At 39.5% G+C, this 19,897-nt stretch overlaps 1 pseudogene; it reads right to left on the bottom strand.

Moving 5' to 3' along the window:
* Positions 1–1,798: 1,798 nt before the first annotated feature.
* LOC139181592 (V-type proton ATPase subunit F pseudogene) lies at positions 1,799–2,192 on the bottom strand (annotated as a pseudogene).
* Positions 2,193–19,897: the final 17,705 nt, after the last annotated feature.

Genomic DNA, 19,897 nt, shown 5'->3' on the forward strand with positions numbered 1-19,897 from the left:
TAGCTATTGCTGCTGCTGCTAAGTCACTTCAGTTGTGTCCGACTCTGTGCGACCCCATAGATGGCAGCCCACCAGGCTCCCCCGTCCCTGGTATTCTCCAGGCAAGAACACTGGAGTGGGTTGCCATTTCCTTCTCCAATGCATGAAAGTGAAAAGTGAAAGTGAAGTAGCTCAGTCGTGTCCAACCCTCAGCGACCCCATGGACTGCAGCCTACCAGGCTCCTCCATCCATGGGATTTTCCAGGCAAGAGTACTGGAGTGGGGTGCCATTGCCTTCTCCGTTGCTAGCTATTAGAAGAATGCAAATCAAAACCACAATGAGATATCACTTCACACCAGTCAGAATGGCTATCATCAAAAAATCCGCAAATAACAAATGCTGGAGAGGGTGTGGAGAAAAGGGAACCCACCTGCACTGTTGGTGGGAATGTAAATTGGTACAGCCACTATGGAGAACAATATGGAGGTTCCTTAAAACACTAAAGTTAGAACTACCATATGACCCTACAATCCCACTCCTGGGCATATATACAGAGAAAAACATGGCCCCAAAAGATACATGCACCCCAATGCTCATTGCAGCACTGTTTACAATGGCCAAGACATGGAAACAACCTAAATGTTCATGGACAGAGGAATGGATAAAGAAAATGTGGTACGTACATACAATGAAATATATCACAGCCATTAAAAAGAATAAAATAAGGCCATTTGCAGCAACATGGATGAACCTAGAGAGTGTCAGACCAAGCGAAGTAAGTTAGATGGAGAAGGAGAAACATCATATGACATCCCTTATATGTGGAATCTAAAAAGAAATGATACAACTGAACTTACTTAAAAAATAGAAAGAGACTCACAGACTTTGGAAACAAACTTATAGTGGCGGGGGGAAGGGATAGTGAAGGACTTTGGGAAGGTCATGTACACACTGCTATATTTAAAATGGATAACCAACAAAAAACTATTGTATAGCACATGGAACTCTGCCCAATATTAAATGCCAGTCTGGATGGCAGGGGGGTTAGGGGGAGGATGGATAAATGTATATGTATGGCTGAGTCCCTTCACTGTTCACCTGAAACTATCACAACGTTGTTAATTGGCTATACCTCAATATAAAATGTTTTTGGTGTTAAATTTTTTTTATTAAAAAAATAGTGAAACCATTTGGGCCTGGTGTTTTATGTTTTGGAATGTTATTAATTACTGATTTCAATTTCTTTAATGGTTATAGATTTACTCAGATTATCTATTACCCCTTGTGTGAGTTTTGGCAGATTTTGTCTTTCAAAGAATTGGTCAATTTCATCTTTTATCAAATTAGCAGTTGTAAAGTTGTTCAAAATATAGTTGACCCTTGAACAACATGGGGGTTAGGGATACTGATTCATTGTGCAATAATAAATTCATGCACAACTTTATAGTAGGCTCTCCACATTCGTGGTACTGCATCCAAGATTCAATCAACTGTAGATCATGTAGTGCTGTTGTATTTATTGGAAAAATTTTTGCATGGTTCAGACCAGTGTCATTAAAGAGTCAACTGTATTTTTTAATTATCAGTTTACTGTCCATGGGATCAATAGTGCTGGTTTTGCTTTCATTTCTGACACCAGTAATTTGTGTCTGCTCTCTTAATTTTCATTGATTTATTTACTTTTACCCTAACCAGGCTTGATTTTAATGGAAGAGCCCTGGTACCTGGAAGCACCTCACCTAGCCTCTCAGTGGAGTGGGAAGGGGCAGGGAATTGGAACTCAGAGGCTCACATCTTAGACAAGGGCTGATGGTAAGCCTAGGGAGAAGCTACATGGCCGTGGAGAGTCCCTTCGTGCAGGTTTTCAGCCATGAACATGCCCCTGGCCCTGCGCAGGATGGAGACATTGGCAGCATCACAGAGGTACTCCTTGGATGGGATCTCCAGTATGGCTGGAATGCAGTGCCAGAGGGCATCAAGTGCGTGCCTGCACCATTTCTGCAATGTACTGGTTGATAAGGATGCTGCTGATGTCATCCTGGTTTAGAAACTGCCGGAATGTGTCTTCAGTTTCACTGATGGTAGTATCTTTCTCCATCACCAGGAAATTTGGGTGGTGGTTCTTGTTAAGCACCCCTATGCCACCCAGTAGGAAGCCAGTCATGGTGTCCTCGTCTCCCATCACTGCCATTAGCTTCCCCCTCACCGCCATCTTCACAGTCAGCAATACTTTAAACATTTTACCTTATTCTCTTTTTGTTTGGATGGTTTCTGAAGGTAAGTCCAGTTGAATTGTTCTTATTCCTCTATAGGTAAGGCATTATTTTCTCTGGCTTCTTTCAAGATTTTCTTTTTATCTTTGATTTTTTGCAGTTTGAATATGATATGCTTACATATCGATTTTGGGGGGTATTTATCCTGTTTGTTGTGCTCTGAGCTTCCTGGATCTGTGGATTGGTGTCTGTCTTTTATTTTTTGAAAATTCTCAGCTTTTAAAACTTCAAATATTTCTTCTGTTCCTTTCTCTCTTTCTGCTCCTTTCAGTATTGATATTACACACATGATATTACCCTTTTTGTAACTGTCCCACAGTCCTTGAACATTCTGCTCAGTCTTTTTCATTCGTTTCTGTTTGTTTCTCAGTTTTGAAAGTTTCTATTGATATATCCTTAAGTTAACTTATTCTTTTCTTTATGAATCCATCAAATACATTCATCATTTCTGTTACAGTGTTTTTGATTTCTAGCATTTTCTTTTGATTCTTTCTTAAAGTTCCATCTTCTTACCTTCCCTATCTTTTCTTGCATTTGTCTACTGTTCCTTTGGGAACACTTAGCATATTAATCATAGTTATTTTAAATTCTCAGTCTGATAATTCCAAACTCTCTGCCATATCTGAGTCTGGTTCTGATGCTTCCTTTGTTCACTCAGATTGTGCTTTTTGTCTTTTTGTATGACTTGTGATTTTTAAAAATTGAAAGCCAAACATGATGTATTGGGTAAAAGGATCTGAGGGAGTGTGAGGTTTAAATTTATCTGACTAGGAAGGAGTAGGCTGTGTACACTTTTTGCTGTAATTGTGATGTCAGAGGCTAAAATTTCCTCTAGTGTTATGGCTTTTTCTCTCTTTGTCTCTCCAGTTTGGAGGGCAGGAGTTTGCCAAGGAGCTCCATTCTCTGTTGAATACAAGAATTGTTGATTTTTTCCTTGAGAACAGTTGTTTTCTTGTTGTGAGTACTTCTAAGCTCTTTATATGTCAGACCTAAAACTGGAAGTCAGAAACATCTCTTAAGAGCAGATTTTCTATTCTGACTTAACAAGTGGATTTCAGTTGCAACCTTTTTAGGTGGGAGGGGACTTGGCCTTAAATTTTCAATTTAATTCCTACTTTCTATATTCTCCAATGTATTGTTGATTGTAGGTTTTGGCTTGCTGCTGTTGAGCTCTAGATTGCCAATGGCACATGTTAATTTTTGAAGAACATATTTTGACTTTTAAGCCATGATAAATTATTCTGAAATTTCACTCCCCAAAGTCCCCCAGTATTTGGCAGCATCAACTACCTCAGCATTGGAGACAAATGACTGAGCCTCTGAATTTCCAATCAGCTTTTTAGTTCCTTTGGTCTTAATCATGACCATATATCCAAGATTTATTTAATGAAGGTCTGAAAGCTCTTGCTTCTATTTGAAATTGCAATATCCAGGCATTTGGGATATTTGGGGCTTCCCTGATGGGTCAGCAGGTAAAGAATCCACCTGCAATGCAGGAAACATTGGAGATGTAGGTTCAATCCCTGAATCAGGAAGATCCCCTGGAGGAGGAAATGGCAACCCACTCCAGTATTCTTGCCTAGGAGACCCCATGGACAGAGACACCAGGTGGGCTACAGTCCATGGGGTTGCAGAGAGTCAGACAGGACTGGAGCAACTTAGCACACAGGCATTTGGGATAGAATGGGAAATCATTTTTTAGCCTGGTTTGCTCTATTCTGTTGTGTTGGTAAATAATTTCTGCCTCATGGTAAGAGGTCTTTGTTGTTGAATGAATTGTGTGCCCCTAAAGTCATATGTTGACTTTAGTCAAGATGGAGTCATAAGCACTACAACCCCCCACCCCCCCACCCCCTGCCATGAGACTATATTGGAGATAAGGCCCTTAAGGAGGTGAGAGAGGTCAAATTAGGTCATCAGGATGGAGCTCTAATCTGATAGAACAGGTGACTTTATAAGAAAGGAAGAAACTCTAGAGATTCACTTCATCTCATCTCATCCCATACCCCTATCCACCCCACCAGCAAGAAGATGGCCTTCTGCAAGACAGAAAGAGCCCTCATTAGACACCAAACCTGACAGAACTTCGATCATGGACATCCCAGCCTCCAAAAACTGTGAGAAAATAAATATCTGTTGTTTAAGTCACCCAGTACATGGCCCTAGAAGACCAAGACAGTCCTTTGTTGACTAATGTAACTGAGTTTCCTGAGAAGTTTCAGCTTGGTGGAATCTGAAAATAAAGTGGCTGTAGTGTTGCCAGTTACTGTACTGTCTTCTCTAGGGGATTGTTGAATCTCCCTTTCCAGTACAGCAATATGATCTCATGAAGATTCCCTAGTTTTGTGGCCACTATGGGGTGTTAAAATTTGGTTTGAATTAAAGCATTAACTTCCAAGTTTTAAAAAAAAATCTCATCTCCTTTCCTTATCTTCAGGTGAGGCTTGAGTGGTGGTCCTGACTATGGGGTTTGAGATGAAAGGTGTTGGCAGGGTCTGGCTCTGAGACACCTCCTTCCTTTTTTAAAAAAAGAATTATTTTTGGTCACACCATGCCACATGTGGGATCTTAGTTCCCTGATCAGGGATCAAACCTGGATCCCCTGCATTGAAACCATTGCATTTTAACCACTGGACCACCAGGGAAGTCCCCTTCCTCTTTCTTTAAAGCTTAATCCTCATTGTGGCTATTCCAGCTTCTCTCATGTTGACAGGCTGAAGATGCCTTCTGTGCAACAATGCCTAAATACTGATCTGCTTGTTGGACATATATCAAGGTTCTTCATGAGTCTCCAAGAAGCCCTACTCTTCTGCTGCTCTCTGACAGAAGAGCATCCCATGTAGCAGAACATCCTATCGCCTCTTGTTGCTAAGGTGCCTCATCTGATAGCCAGCCTCCTTGATTGGGCTATTAGCAAAATTGCTCTAGCCAGGTAATCCTGGCCATGACCACTGGAAATTCCCACATTTCCCCATGCCAAAAGGGGTGGGGGGGAATTCAGGCCGCTCTATTGCCTCCCTGTCTCTTCAGCCATCGATTTGTGCTTAACCCTCTTCTTCTTTCTAACATAAGCACACAAATGAAACTCTACACTATGTTTAAGATTTTAATCTATATTCAAAGAAATCTTTAGGAATAATGAAGACTCCTTAAAATGGAGACCAATTAATGACCTGGTGTAATCATTTTTGTAAATATTACCTTATCCTCTAATTCTTAAATTGTTATTCAACATCCACAGGATAAATCTTTTGCTTCATTCAATAAATATTTTCTGAGCACCCAAGGTGCACAAGGCACATAAATAAAAATGTCCAAGACTGTTCCTACCTTCAAGATATTTAAGGAGAGGTTTCCTTGGTAGCTCAGTGGTGAAGAATCTGCCTGCCAGTGCAGGAGACACAGGTTCAATCCCAGGTCCAGGAGGATCTCACATGCCACTGAGCAGCTAAGTCTGTGGGCCACAAATATGGAGCCTGTGCTGTAGATACTGGGAGCCACAACTACCGAGCCCGTATGCCTAAAGACTGTTCTGCAATAAGAGAAGCCACTGCAATGAGAAGCTTGTGCACCACAATGACGAGTAGCCCCTGCTTGTCACAAATAAAGAAAAGCTCACACAACAAAAAAAACCTAACACAGTCAAAAATAAATAAGTTAAATTATTTTCAAAAAAATATCTAAGGAGAGCTAAAACAGATACATAAATATTTTTAATCTCAAGGGAAAAGATGATAGGTGAAGAGAATGTTCAGTTCAGAAAATTGATTTTATAGCCACTGGAAAGAGAGTTTCCTGTTCAGTTCAGTTCAGTTTAGTCGCTCAGTCGTGTCCAACACTTTGTGAACCTGTGAACCGTAGCACTCTAGGCCTCCCTGTCCATCACCAACTTGCATAGTTTACCCAAAATGTCCATTGAGTCAGTGATGCCATTCGACCATCTCATCCTCCGTCATCACCTTCTCTCCTCCTGCCCTATATCTTTCCCAGCATCAGGGTCTTTTCCAATGAGTCAGCTCTTCGCATCAGGTGGCCAAAGTATTGGAGTTTCAGCTTCAACATCAGTCCTTCCAATGAACACCCAGGACTGATCTCTTTTAGGATGGACTGGTTGGATCTCCTTGCAGTCCAAGGGACTCTCAAGAGTCTTCTCCAACACCACAGTTCAAAAGCATCAATTCCTTGGCACCAGTCTTCTTTATAGTCCAACTCTAACATCCATACATGACTACTGGAAAAACCATAGCTTTGACTAGATGGACTTTTGTTGGTAAAGTAATGTCTCTGCTTTTTAATATGCTATCTAGGTTGGTCATAGCTTTTCTCCCAAGGAGCAAGCATCTTTTAATTTCATGGCTACAGTCACCATCTGCAGTGATTTTGGAGCCCCCTCAAATAAAGTCTCTCAGTGTTTTCATTGTTTCCACATCTATCTGCCATGAAGTGATGGGACCAGATGCCATGATGTTCATTTGTTCAGTTTTAAGCCTGTTTTTTCATTCTCCTCTTTCACTTTCATCAAGAGGCTCTTTAGTTCTTCTTTGCTTTCTGCCATAAGGGTAGTGTCATCTGCATATCTGAGGTGATTGATATTTCTCCCAGCAATCTTGATTCCACTTGTGCTTCATCCAGCCTCGCATTTTCCATGATGTACTCTGCATATAAGTTAAATAAGCAGGGTGACAATATACAGCCTTGATGTACTCCTTTCCCAATTTGGAACCAGTCTGTTGTTACATGCCCAGTTCTAACTATTGATTCTTGACCTGCATACAGATTTCTCAGGAGGCAGGTCAGGTGGTCTGGTATCACCATCTCTTGCACAATTTTCCAGTTTGTTGTGATCTACACAGTCAAAGACTATGGCATAATCAATATAGCAGAAGTAGATGTTTTTCTGGAATTCTCTTTCTTTTTTGATGATCCAATGGATGTTGGCAATTTGATCTTTAGTTCCTCTGACTTTTCTAAAACCAGCTTGAACATCTGGAATTTCATGGTTCACGTACTGTTGAAGCCTGGCTTGGAGAATTTTGAGCATTACTTTGCTAGTGTGTGTGATGAGTGCAATTGTGCGGTAGTTTGAGCATTCTTTGGCATTGCCTTTCTTTGGGATTGGAATGAAAACTGACTTTTTCCAGTCCTGAGGCCACTGCTGAATTTTTCAAATTTGCTGGCATATTGAGTGCAGCATTTTCACAGTATCAACTTTTAGGATCTGAAACAGCTCGACTGGAATTCCATCACCTCCACTAGCTTTGTTCATAGAGATACTTCGTAAGGCCTACTTGACTTCACATTCCAGGACGTCTGGCTCTAGGTGAGTGATCACACCATCATGATTATCTGGGTCATGAAGATCTTTTTTGTACAGTTCTTCTGTGTATTCTTGCCACCTCTTCTTAATATCTTCTGCTTCTGTTAGGTCCATACCATTTCTGTCCTTTATTGTGCCCAAATTTGCATGAAATGTTCCCTTGGTATCTCTAATTTTCTTGAAGAGATCTCTAGTCTTTCCCATTCTATTATATTCTTCTATTTTTTTGCATTTATCCCTGAGGAAGTCTTCCTTATCTCTCCTTGCTATTCTTTGGAATTCTGCATTCAAATGGGTATATGTTTCCTTTTCTCCTTTGCCTTTAGCTTCTCTTCTTTTCTCAGCTATTTGTAAGGCCTCCTCAGACAGCCATTTTGCCTTTTTGCATTTCTTTTTCTTGGGGATGGTCTTGATCACTGCCTTCTGTACAATGTCAAAACCGCTGTCCATAGTTCTTCAGGCACTCTATCAGATCTAAACTGTTGAATCTATTTGTCACTTACACTGTATAATCATAAGGGATTTGATTTAGGTCATACCTGAATAGTATAGTAGTTTTCCCTACTTCCTTCAATTTTAGTCTGAATTTTGCAATAAGGAGTTCATGATCTGAGCCAGAGTTAGCTCCTGGTCTTGTTTTTGGTGACTGTTTTTGCCATGGTTAAGATGGCGGAATAGAAGTACATGTGCTCATCTTCTCCTGCAAGAACCCCAAAATTGCAGCTAATTGCTGAACAAGCATCAACCGGAGAATGTTGGATCCCACCAAAAAAAGATACCCCATGTCCAAGGGCAAAGGAGTTGCCCCAGCAAGATGGTAGGAGAGGTGAACAGAGTGTTAAGAAAATTAAAAAAGGAATAAATAACTCTATTTTGATATATCCAGGAAAGACTTAGACAACAGGACATTTGAACTGGGTACGAGTTGTATATTCAGAAAAAGAAAAGGTATTCTAGATTATAAAACAAAAACATACAAAGAAAAGCACTGAAATGGAAAAAAACATTTGAAATTTTGGAGGGAAAGACATATATAATATATATATATTATATTTATTACTGTGTATATAATATATTATATATGTAACCTATATCTATATCTATCTATATATCTCTCTCTATATATATATATAATATATATATTAGTGTATCCGTCTTTCATGTTAAAGTAAATACTGGAAATAGAAAGATACAGAAATAAAAAGAAGTCATGAAGGAATGACAAGGAAATTATTAAGCTGTTGGGGTTTTAAACCTTTAAGCAGGTTTGTATAGCACTTTGCACAGAGTGGATACTGAAAAGATGTTTTAGCAACATGACTGCTAAATTCCAATTAATAGACATTAGAATAAAGAGTTTTGAAAGTAGCATTACATCTTTTGGGGGCTTCCCTGGTGGCTCAGTGGTAAGGAATCCGTCTGCAATGCAGGAGACATGGGTTTGATCCCTGGGTCAGGAAGCTTCTCTAGAGAAGGAAATGGTAACCCGCTCCATTATTCTTGTTTAGGAAATTGCATCGACAGAGGAGCCTGGTGGGCTATGGTCCATGGAGTCCAAAGAGTCAGACACGACAGAGCAACTAACAATTTTACATCTTTTTATTTTTTTCTCAGTTGAGCAACTATTCACTATGTATGTCTAACCACCATGAGAAATACAAAAAATTGTAACATAATCTCACCCTACAAGGAGCTTAAATTTTATCTTTACCTTTTCCTGATTTGTTTTGTTTTTCCACAGATAGCAAAATAATTGATACTAATGAGCCTAATTCAAGGATAATTTATTATTAGCCACATCCCCTACTGTTACTGTTCTTCTCAGTCCTTTCATTAAGAAAATGTGAGAATAATTTCTGACATCATGTTAACCTGAGTTGGGACTACTGGAACAAAAAGGTTTTATTTTGGCTCTTTTGTCACTGAGAGCCAGAAATGAAGATAAACTAGGTATAAGAAAGTAGGTAAAATAAGGCCCCTTTAGCACAGATATTTTGATTTTAGCAAAATCCATTACATCAGCTATTCCAGATTAATTGTTCTAATCTTTCCTGCTGATCACCTTGGGCAAGGCCCGTTTGGACAAACTTAAGGCAAAGAGAGGCTTGTTAGAACAGTCCATTCTTCAGCAGATGGTAAACACATGCTATTTAACAATATCCATGCTACCTGTAGATGTCACTATACCCTCATAATTCTTCTCAGTGCAGTGACCTATTCTTTCCCCTCCATACCCCCCACCTCAGAGTTACAGGAATGAATATTTGAAGAGATGTTGAATTTCTGTTTTCTAAACAGAGCATTGAAAGGTGAGGTTTCTTGGAATGTAAAATACAAAATTGCAAATCAAGCAATCTCAGCGAAACACACAGACAGACAAACATACACATACATGCACACATACGCATACACCCAAAATAGTGCTTTTAAAGGTAGATAATTAGATTTACCACCTGTTTCATTAATCACTTGAATAAGCTTTCAGGTTAGAAACAAGATCAAAGCAAGAATGTGACTACTGCCTCTCTTTTCTTCTCTATTTACAAATGATCTATAAAATCTTAGCCTAAAATTAAACAAAATCATGTTTCAACAACTGTTCTCTCATCAGATCTTAGAGTTGAATAAAATGGATTTCTGTTTTTTTTTTTTAAAGAATGCGAAAATGATGCTTTCATGGATTAATTAATGGCAGAAGAAATTAAAAAAAAAAAAAAAAAAAAAGATGCCTAGTTTTAAGAATAGGTATTTTTGCTTTGACAGCTTTTGCCTGAAAACTGGAACTGGCCAAAGCTCAAAAACTAGGTATGAGTGATTTGTTGTCCTCTGCACACAACTGTGTGACACAGCAGTTAACATCCAGGCTGGGGAGCTGTATAAAACATTCATGAGAGCAGCATAGGAATTTCGGGGGAGCCAAGTACTCAGTTACATTACCTGAAGTCGAATATGAATATCTAAAGATCAGGAAATGAATGGGCATGGATGTTAAGACTTCGGTAGTTTTCACCCTCGGCATCAAATACTGGGCCCTGTATTTTGTTTATTGGGCGGTCGTGTCCCCTTTCACTAATTTGGGCCTAGGGATCACTTTATCACAGCTTGTAGCATACCAAAGTGTTCAGGTGGGAAAAGAAGGATACTCGGAAGTGATTTAGGTGTCTTACAAGGCCTAGATGGTCATCCGTGGCATAACTACATAAGGCAGGTCTCCTGCAGTGAGAGTAATGTGGCTGGAACTGAAGCAGCAAATGATCTCAGTTTTCCAAAGGCAATGAGACTTGGAGAAAGGGAGCTCCAGTTAATTAAAATCAGCTTTTCAGGTAGGAATGTGAATGTCCAGGTTATCCTATGGTTGATGCCGTTTGCCAAAGGGCACAGCCCCCAAAATTTCACTGGATCAAAAGGAGGATTATGGAGTCATATTCTTCTACACATAGGCCCAGAAGAGAGAAAAAAAAAAAAAAAATCAAAGAAGAGAGAAAAAAATAATCAAAAGTCATGTAGTTGGAATGACCATGGATAGGAAAGTAAGAAAATAAAAATGAAGTGGGGTGTGTAGAATGGAAAAGTTTGAAATAAATCCTATAGATGGGTATGGATTCAGACAAAAGTCAATAATAGCACAGTATAATTAGAGTCAAGGGTAGCGAATGCCAATGCTATGAAGGCCTTGCATTGTAGCTCTTTGTAAATATGCTTGGTACTCCTTGTTAGCAATTCCTTAAAGGGCTAAAAGAGAATCTAACTCATCTTGTTTCCCCCATAGCACCCTAGCAATTCATCTGGCACCTAGTGGGTTCTCAAAACCCATTTATTTATTAAATAAACTGAAAGGGAATGCTAACCAGTGGAAAAATACAAATAGAATGTAGGTAGTTCTTGGATGCCGTCAATAAAAAAAGAATAGGATGTCAAAAACGTTTGAATATCTCAATCTAGAGGTTGTGAAAAAGTTGGTGGTTTTGTAAGATATTTGGAATGCAGAAGGGAGATTCAATTTGTGTATGAGAGATTCAGTTCCTTTGAGAATGTATGGGGATGGTCCACATTTGAAGGAGGAATATAAAATAAACTGAGCTTAAATCTAACTGGTTCGACTAGAACCCTTTCTAACACCATACACACACAAAAAAACTCAAAATGGATTAAAGATCTAAACGTAAGACCAGACACTATAAAACTCCTAGAGGAAAACATAGGCAAAACACTCTCTGACATAAATCACAGCAGGATCCTCTATGACCCACCTCCCAGAGTATTGGAAATAAAAGCAAAAATAAACAAATGGGACCTAATTAAACTTAAAAGCTTTTGCACAATGAAGGAAACTATAAGCAAGGTGAAAAGACAGCCTTCAGAATGGGAGAAAATAATAGCAAATGAAGCAACTGACAAAGAATTAATCTCAAAAATATACAAGCAACTCCTGCAGCAGCTCAATTCCAGAAAAATAAATGACCCAATCAAAAAATGGGCCATAGAACTAAACAGACACTTCTCCAAAGAAGACATACAGATGGCTAACAAACACATGAAAAGATGCTCAACATCACTCATTATCAGAGAAATGCAAATCAAAACCACAATAAGGTACCATCTCATGCCGGTCAGAAGGGCTGCTATCCAAAAGTCTACAAACAATAAATGCTGGAGAGGGTGTGGAGAAAAGGGAACCCTCTTACACTGTTGGTGGGAATGCAAATTAGTACAGCCACTATGGAGAACAGTGTGAAGATTCCTTAAAAAACTGGAAATAGAACTGCCATACGACCCAGCAATCCCACTGCTGGGCATACACACCAAGGAAACCAAACTGAAAGAGACACGTGTACCCCAATGTTCATCGCAGCACTGTTTATAATAGCCAGGACATGGAAGCAACCTAGATGTCCATCGGCAGATGAATGGATAAGAAAGCTGTGGTACATACACAGTGGAATATTACTCAGCCATTAAAAAGAATACATTTGAATCAATTCTAATGAGGTGGATTAAACTGGAACCTATTATACAGAGTGAAGTAAGCCAGAAAGAAAAACACCAACATAGTATATTAATGCATATATATGGTATATATAAAGATGGTAATTATAACCCTATATGAGAGACAGCAAAAGAGACACAGATACATAAAACAGTCTTTTGGACTCTGTGGGAGAATGCTATTTGAGAGAATAGCATTGAAATATGTATATATCGTATGTGAAACAGATCGCCAGTCCAGGTTTGATGCATGAGACAGGGTGCTCAGGGCCGGTGCACTGGGATGACCCAGAGGGATGGGATAGGGAGAGAGGTGGGAGGGGGGTTCAGGATGGGGAACACACATACACCCATGGCTGATTCACGTCAATGTATGGCAAAAACCACTACAATCTTGTAAAGTAATTAGCCTCCAAATAAAATAAATAAATTTTAAAAAAATCTAGCTGGTTTGAAAGATAAGATGTTAGGAAAGAAGCTGAAGATGCAGATTGGGGATTCCTAGGTGGAGAGAACAGATGTAAATCTTCAGAATGAATGGGTCCCCTGAGGAAATGTGTATAACATATATGAAGGTCAAAAACTAAAGATTTTAGGATATCTGGATTCAGCAGGTGGGAGAAGAAGGTGGAATCTGAGCCAGCCAAAGAGAAAATAGTTTTATACTAGCTGAGAAAAGAAAATTGTCAAAAGGAAACCATAGTACTACAGTAATAAACAACATATAATGAAGAATCTAGATGGGTAACTTAAAAATGGCAAGCAAACCCCTTTACTAATTTTTTTTCAACAGGTCTTAGGTTGCCTAAGAGAACTTCCTTACTGTGATATATTACATTTGTAAGTTAGATATTTTGATAGTTCCCTCAGGAATGAGTTGGTGGCGGGGTGGGGGTAGGTTAGTATGATAAGTGGTGAGGAAATGGAAACCACATATACAGAGTGTGTAAATGAAAGATCTCTGAATAGATGGATCATGTAAGGTCAAGGTATAAGATTCTTTTTTTTTTTTTTTTCCTACTCCACAGTACTTTCCTTCTCCATGGACGACTGAACCAGAACTGAAAAGGAAGATACAGCACTAAAACATTTATCCATGATTTTACATTAAGAGAAGATAAATATTTATTTAGTTCAAAGGTTTTTATACCTCATTTTTTTTTTTTTTTTTTTGCAGGGGGAGTATAGTAGGGCTGTTCTAAGTCTTTTGAAAGCTATGCTCCCCAACCACCAGCCACCCAGAGGAAAGTGCACATTGACACTGAAACTTACCTGAAATTAGGGAAGATCTACAAATCCCTTCCAAAGAGCCCAGTGTAAGAAGCCCTAATGTAGCAGACAGCCTATGAATTCCTTGACCTGACACTTAAATTAAGAAGAGCATAATAGGATGAGGAGTCCTGAGACCTAGTTTCATTTCTCCCAGTTCGACTGTGTTATCATGAAAAAAATACTATGATCTTCCTAAAAGTCATGAGTCTAAATTATCTTTTAGGTCCCTTTTAGTTAAACCTGTTACATGCTATGTTTCTACTTAAAAAGCCAATAAACAGCATCATCACTGAATTAATTCTTTTCTATTTGTATTCCTAATTTTATCTTTAAGTTTCTTCTCACAAAAAGCAACAGACCATTTTACAGATTATGAGATATATATATTTCAATTTATGCTTACCAAATATTTAGAAGACAGGTGCTAATTGCATTCTAACCCCTATATGAACACCAGCTGCTCCTAAATAACATTTTAGTCTGAGTATAACTTTTAGATCTTATCTTATTTTCTACTAATCTTGATTTTTATAAAAACAAGGAAACAACCTTGCAGCTTGGAATACAATAAAAGCAGGTCACTTGCACCAGGGGAATGATCCAACTGAACTTCTTAGGAAAGTTAGATCATTGTTTCTTTTGAACATTTGGAAGTTCTTCTGCCAAACAAGAATTGAAAGAAGTCAAACTGACTTCTTCACAGAAAGGTAGAGCTTAGTAGCAGGAGAGTGGCAGGGTAAAATGAAGGTGCTCAAGAGTAGAGAAAGAGAAGAGATGAAGCACTCAGAAGTGACAGGAGAATGAGTCGAGGACAAGCTAGTTGGAGTTCTGCTCCATTTGATACTGTACATGTGGGTATCCCAGAAGCGTCTGCCCCATAAAGAATGCAAGGCAGCTTTATCTCTAGTCCAGACTACTAAACCTCCAGATTTTTAGAATCCATATCCTGATTATCTTGGAGGAAAAGGAAAGAAGAGTTATCTGGTTGTTTTCAAACTTAATTTCCCCTTTAGAGTCACTAAGAAAAAATTTCAGGAAGGTGTCTGTCTTTCAAAGTAACACTTTTCTAGAACCTTCTAAAGAGGCATCTGGGGCAAATATAGTTTATGGAACTAGTGGGACTGGATGCTTATCTGTATAAGCATCTGCAAAGGGAATATTGAAGTTAGTAGAGTTAATTTTAATGAGGAGTCCAAATTTTTAGATTGCATTTCAAAAAATGGGGGGAAATATTTGAATGTTGAAAATCAACAGCAGAAGACTCTTACTCCTAAACACTATTTCAAAAGCCCAAAAAAGATCACATAACTATGGATTTAAAAATACTTAAGGCATGAAGTTGAACTACATTAGAGAACCAGGAGAATTGTACCCCTGCACTGCTACTTGATTTTAAAACTCACCATAATTGCTTGCAAAAGGCTGAGGCAGCAGCCATGTAATGGTACCGTAGAGATAGCAAATAATAACCATCTAGAAGATTAAAAAAAAAGCCAACAAAAAAAACCAAACACAAACATTACTGAATTTGATTCAACAAGTATTTAAAAGCCCATGTTCTTGATATAAAAAATATTCAGCTCTTTTCAGTACATCTCATAAGCTGCTCTGGAATGTGCAGCTGTTGTTTTTGTCCCTATAGAGCTTCAGCATGGTGGATGGAGACAACTATCTTATTTGCAAAGTCTGGATCTTCATACAAGAAAACAAAGTTGAGACTGGCACATGACATTCATTAATCCTCTCAACCTCACCTGAAGTTTCAGAATTTTAGCTGAACAATATGAGATCCTTAGTAGTTTAAATATCAGTTTATATACAAAGACTTCAAAGAAATTCTTCCCTCCCTATCTTTTGTTGAGTTTATCCATTCATTCATTCATTCCATTTACAAGCATTTATTGAGGAGCAACCATGTGCCAAAAATATAACTGATGCTTTGAATACAAAGATAATTAGATACAATCCTGTGTTCAAGATGCTCACAGTCTAGTTAGGGAGGTAGACAAGCAAAGAAATAAAGGATTATGTAATGAATTCTAAGGGAGTCACAAAGAGGGAGAATCTAACTCGGCCTGGGTGGGTTGATCTGATTCAGAATCAATCATTAGTTCAGTAATTGAACAGAGTGTGGTGCAAATTCAAGACAAAGTATTTTGGAAAATGTTTGGCATTCCTACCTCTTGTCTTTGCTTTTTTTTTTCATTAGCACTGTATGATAATTATTTCTTCTCATGTCTATTTTTCCCGCTAAATATCTTAAGGGCAGTTCTGGTTTCTTTATCATCTTTTATTCCCAGGGCCTATCACTGTAGTAGGAAGTCAATAAATATTAAAGAATAAATGAACAACAAAGTAGAAAGAAATTATCATAATCTAGCTTATAAATCATCAATCTATCTAATCTACCCTTCTATCTGTGCTGTGCTTAGTTGCTCAGTCGTGTCTGACTCTTTGCGACCCCATGGACTGTAGCCCGTCAGGCTCCTCTGTCCATGGGGATTCTCCAGGTAAGAATATTGGAGTGGGTTGCCATGCCCTCCTCCAGGGGATCTTCCCAATCCAGTGATCAAACCCAGGTCTCCCGCATTGCAGGAGGATTCTTTACTGTCTGAGCCACCAGGGAAGTTACCTATGTCTGACTAGAGGAATCTGAATTCAAGCAGAAGTACCATATAAGATTTCTCCTTTTGGTATTTTAAAATTATACATTAAATTTCTGTCATTGAACAGCTCTTTTCTTTCTTACAAACTATTAAAGAGAGTTTCTAATTTTATAATAAAGAATTGTGACATAGTGGGAAAATGTCATTGAATCTTAAACAGTATTGACAAAAACTTTTGAATATGGATATATATATGAAAACAGTACTGTGGAATTCTGAACACAAATTTTCATTCTTAAAACACTGTCTAACTATAAGAATATTCTATTTATAGGAAAGATTCCAACTGTGACATGGAAGACATGGGTGACAGAGTTTGGTACTCTGAGAAATTGATGATGCAACCCCATGTGGAATGGCAAGAACATCAGAAAAGGAGACAGAGCTTTTAAATTTTTAATTGGAAAGGACAAAGGCAATTTCTCTTTCCCCAGTGGAACTGCTAAAGTGAAATGGATAGAATGATTTAGGAAGAAGTACTGGGCAGCAAGTCTTCAAACAAAGATGAGGCAAGGGGCTCTCTCAGTGTATGTGGTTAGTAGAGTTGGAAGGAAATTAGACTTTCAATCTTGTGTAAGCTACTGTAGATTAAAAGAGGCAGTGGTTACCATAGACTCAGATATAGAGGTTGGAAAGGAGGTGGAGTAGGGCAGGAGGAGTGGCAAAGTGACTAAGGATTGTGACACTTGGGCAATAATACCAGGCCATAGCTGCTGCTCAGTATCAACAGCAACAGTGAAGCCAGCCATCAGAGACTCCTGCATGGTGTGTCAGCTTTATTCTAAGGCTGAGGCCACAGGCATTCTGGTTACTACCCTAAGTTAGAATGCTATTTACTATACAAAGGGGCTACTAGGGCCAACCCCTCTTGCACTGAGACAGGAACCAAAAATAGTATGGTGGTATAAGGGAGCTACAGAGAAGGCAATGGCACCCCACTCCCTTACTCTTGCCTGGAAAATCCCATAGATGGAGGAGCCTGGTGGGCTGCAGTCCATGGGGTCGCTAAGAGTCAGACACGACTGAGCGACTTCACTTTCACTTTTCACTTTCATGCACTGGAGAAGGAAATGGCAACCCACTCCAGTGTTCTTGCCTGGAGAATCCCAGGGACGGGGGAGCCTGATGGGCTGCCGTCTATGGGGTCGCCCAGAGTTGGACACGACTGAAGCGACTTAGCAACAGCAGCAGCATAGGGGAGCTAAGTCATTAAAATAGTGGGAGTTCATTAAGAAAGGACTGTGAATCAGGATACTGCTGGTCCTACACCCAGATTCCTTCCCTCCTTAACTTGTGTGCCCCTATGTCCCATGTTCTGTGTGCTTTGTTTTTGATGGCTCTCACCTGAGATATTTTTCAAAGCATTGCATGCAGAAAGCCAGAAGTACCTTTGAGCTTATGCCCCATACCAGCTGCTGAGCCAATGACTGACTGATAGGGTGGCATGAAAGCCCAGCTTTCTCACATTATGGGATGTTGAACTCTTGAGTTATGATGCAAGCTCCAGAGCTTGCTATGGGATCAGACTGAGTGGGACACATCATCTGAAATCACACCTTTGTTTGGCTTCAGCTCTTCTGGTCTCTCCATGCCCTTTTCAAGTTTCTCTCAGGACCACGCCCTAAATAAACCAGCTGCACATAAATCTTTATCTTAGGGTTTACATTTAGGAAACTTCAGAAAATTGATTTTATAGCCACTGGAAAGAGAGTTTCCTGTTCAGTTCAGTTCAGTTGCTCAGTCGTGTCCGACTCTTTGCGACCCTGTGAACTACAGCACACCAGGGCTCCCTGTCCATCACCAACTCCCAGAGTTTACCCAAACCCATGTCCACTGAGTCAGTGATGCCATCCAGCCATCTCATCCTCTGTCGTCTCCTTCTCCTCCTGCCCTCAATCTTTCCCAGCATCAGGGTCTTTTCCAATGAGTCAGCTCTTCATATCAGGTGGCCAAAGTATTGCAGTTTCAGCTTCAACATCAGTCCTTCCAAAGAACACCCAGGACTGATCTCCTTTAGGATGGACTAATTGGATCTCCTTGCAGTTCCAGGGACTCTCAAGAGTCTTCTGCAACACCACAGTTCAAAAGCATCAATTCTTCTGTGCTCCACTTTCTTTATAGTTCAACTCTCACATCCATACATAACTACTGGAAAAATCATAGCCTTGACTAGATGGACCTTTATCTCTTTAGAATTCTAGCATAGAATTAGGAATAAAATATGATGGGAGCACAAGAAAAGGACACCGAAGTCTTCCTGGGGAACCCCAGAGGACTTGATAGGGAAGGTGATGTTAAAGAAAACCGTTTTGAAATGTACAAAGGAGTTTTCCAGATGAGAGGGGAAAGAAATATTTTGTCTTTAAATCCATCCATTTATCAATGGTGAAAATAATATTAACTAATATATTTGTGGGCTTCTGTGGTGGCTCAGATGGTAAAGAATCCACCCGCAATGCGGGAGACCTAGGTTTGATCCCTGAGTTGGGAAGATCCCCTGGAGGCGGGCATGGCAACCCACTCCAGTGTTCTTGCCTGGAGAATCCCCATGAACAGAGGAGCCTGGTGGGCTACAGTCCATGGGGTCACAAAGAGTTTGACACAACTGAGCAATGAAGCACAGCACGATATCTATTTGTAGTGTGGTATTAAGTTCCTAGTACTGCAGTAAGAACATTATAACTTTATGTGAATGTATAGTGATTCTCTTCGTTGTACAGCAGAAATCAACACAATGTTGTAAAGTAACTACACCCTAGTTTAAAAAAAAGTGAGTAAAAATTAGAAGAAAATAAATATTATACTGAATACGTTTTTCAAAAAAAGAATATTACATTTTTGCCTTACTCATTCATTGCAATGAACATATGGAGCCTATATATAATTGTGATGAGAAATGAGGCATCGAAAAGGTGCAATAATTTGTTCAACTTATATAAGAAGTCAACTCCAGACCTTGGATTTGAACACAGGTAACTGTGGTGTTGGAAAAGACTCTTGAGAGTCCCTTGGACTGCAAGGAGATCCAACCAGTCCATTCTAAAGGAGATCAGTCCTGGGTGTTCTTTGGAAGGACTGATGCTAAAGCTGAAACTCCAATACTTTGGCCACCTCATGTGAAGAGTTGACTCATTGGAAAAGACTCTGATGCTGGGAGGGATTGGGGGGCAGGAGGAGAAGGGAATGACAGAGGATGAGATGGCTGGATGGCATCACCGACTCAATGGACATGAGTTTGAGTGAACTCTGGGAGTTGGTGATGGACAGGGAGGCCTGGCATGCTGCAATCCATGGGGTCGCAAAAAGTCGGATACGATTGAGTGACTGAACTGAACTGAACTGAATCTGACTTCAGGACTCACTTGACTTTTGATCACTTTGCTCTATTGCCTTCTTGGTAAAC

Source organism: Bos indicus, chromosome X (assembly GCF_029378745.1).
Source record: "Bos indicus isolate NIAB-ARS_2022 breed Sahiwal x Tharparkar chromosome X, NIAB-ARS_B.indTharparkar_mat_pri_1.0, whole genome shotgun sequence".
Taxonomy (NCBI): Eukaryota; Metazoa; Chordata; class Mammalia; order Artiodactyla; family Bovidae; genus Bos; species Bos indicus.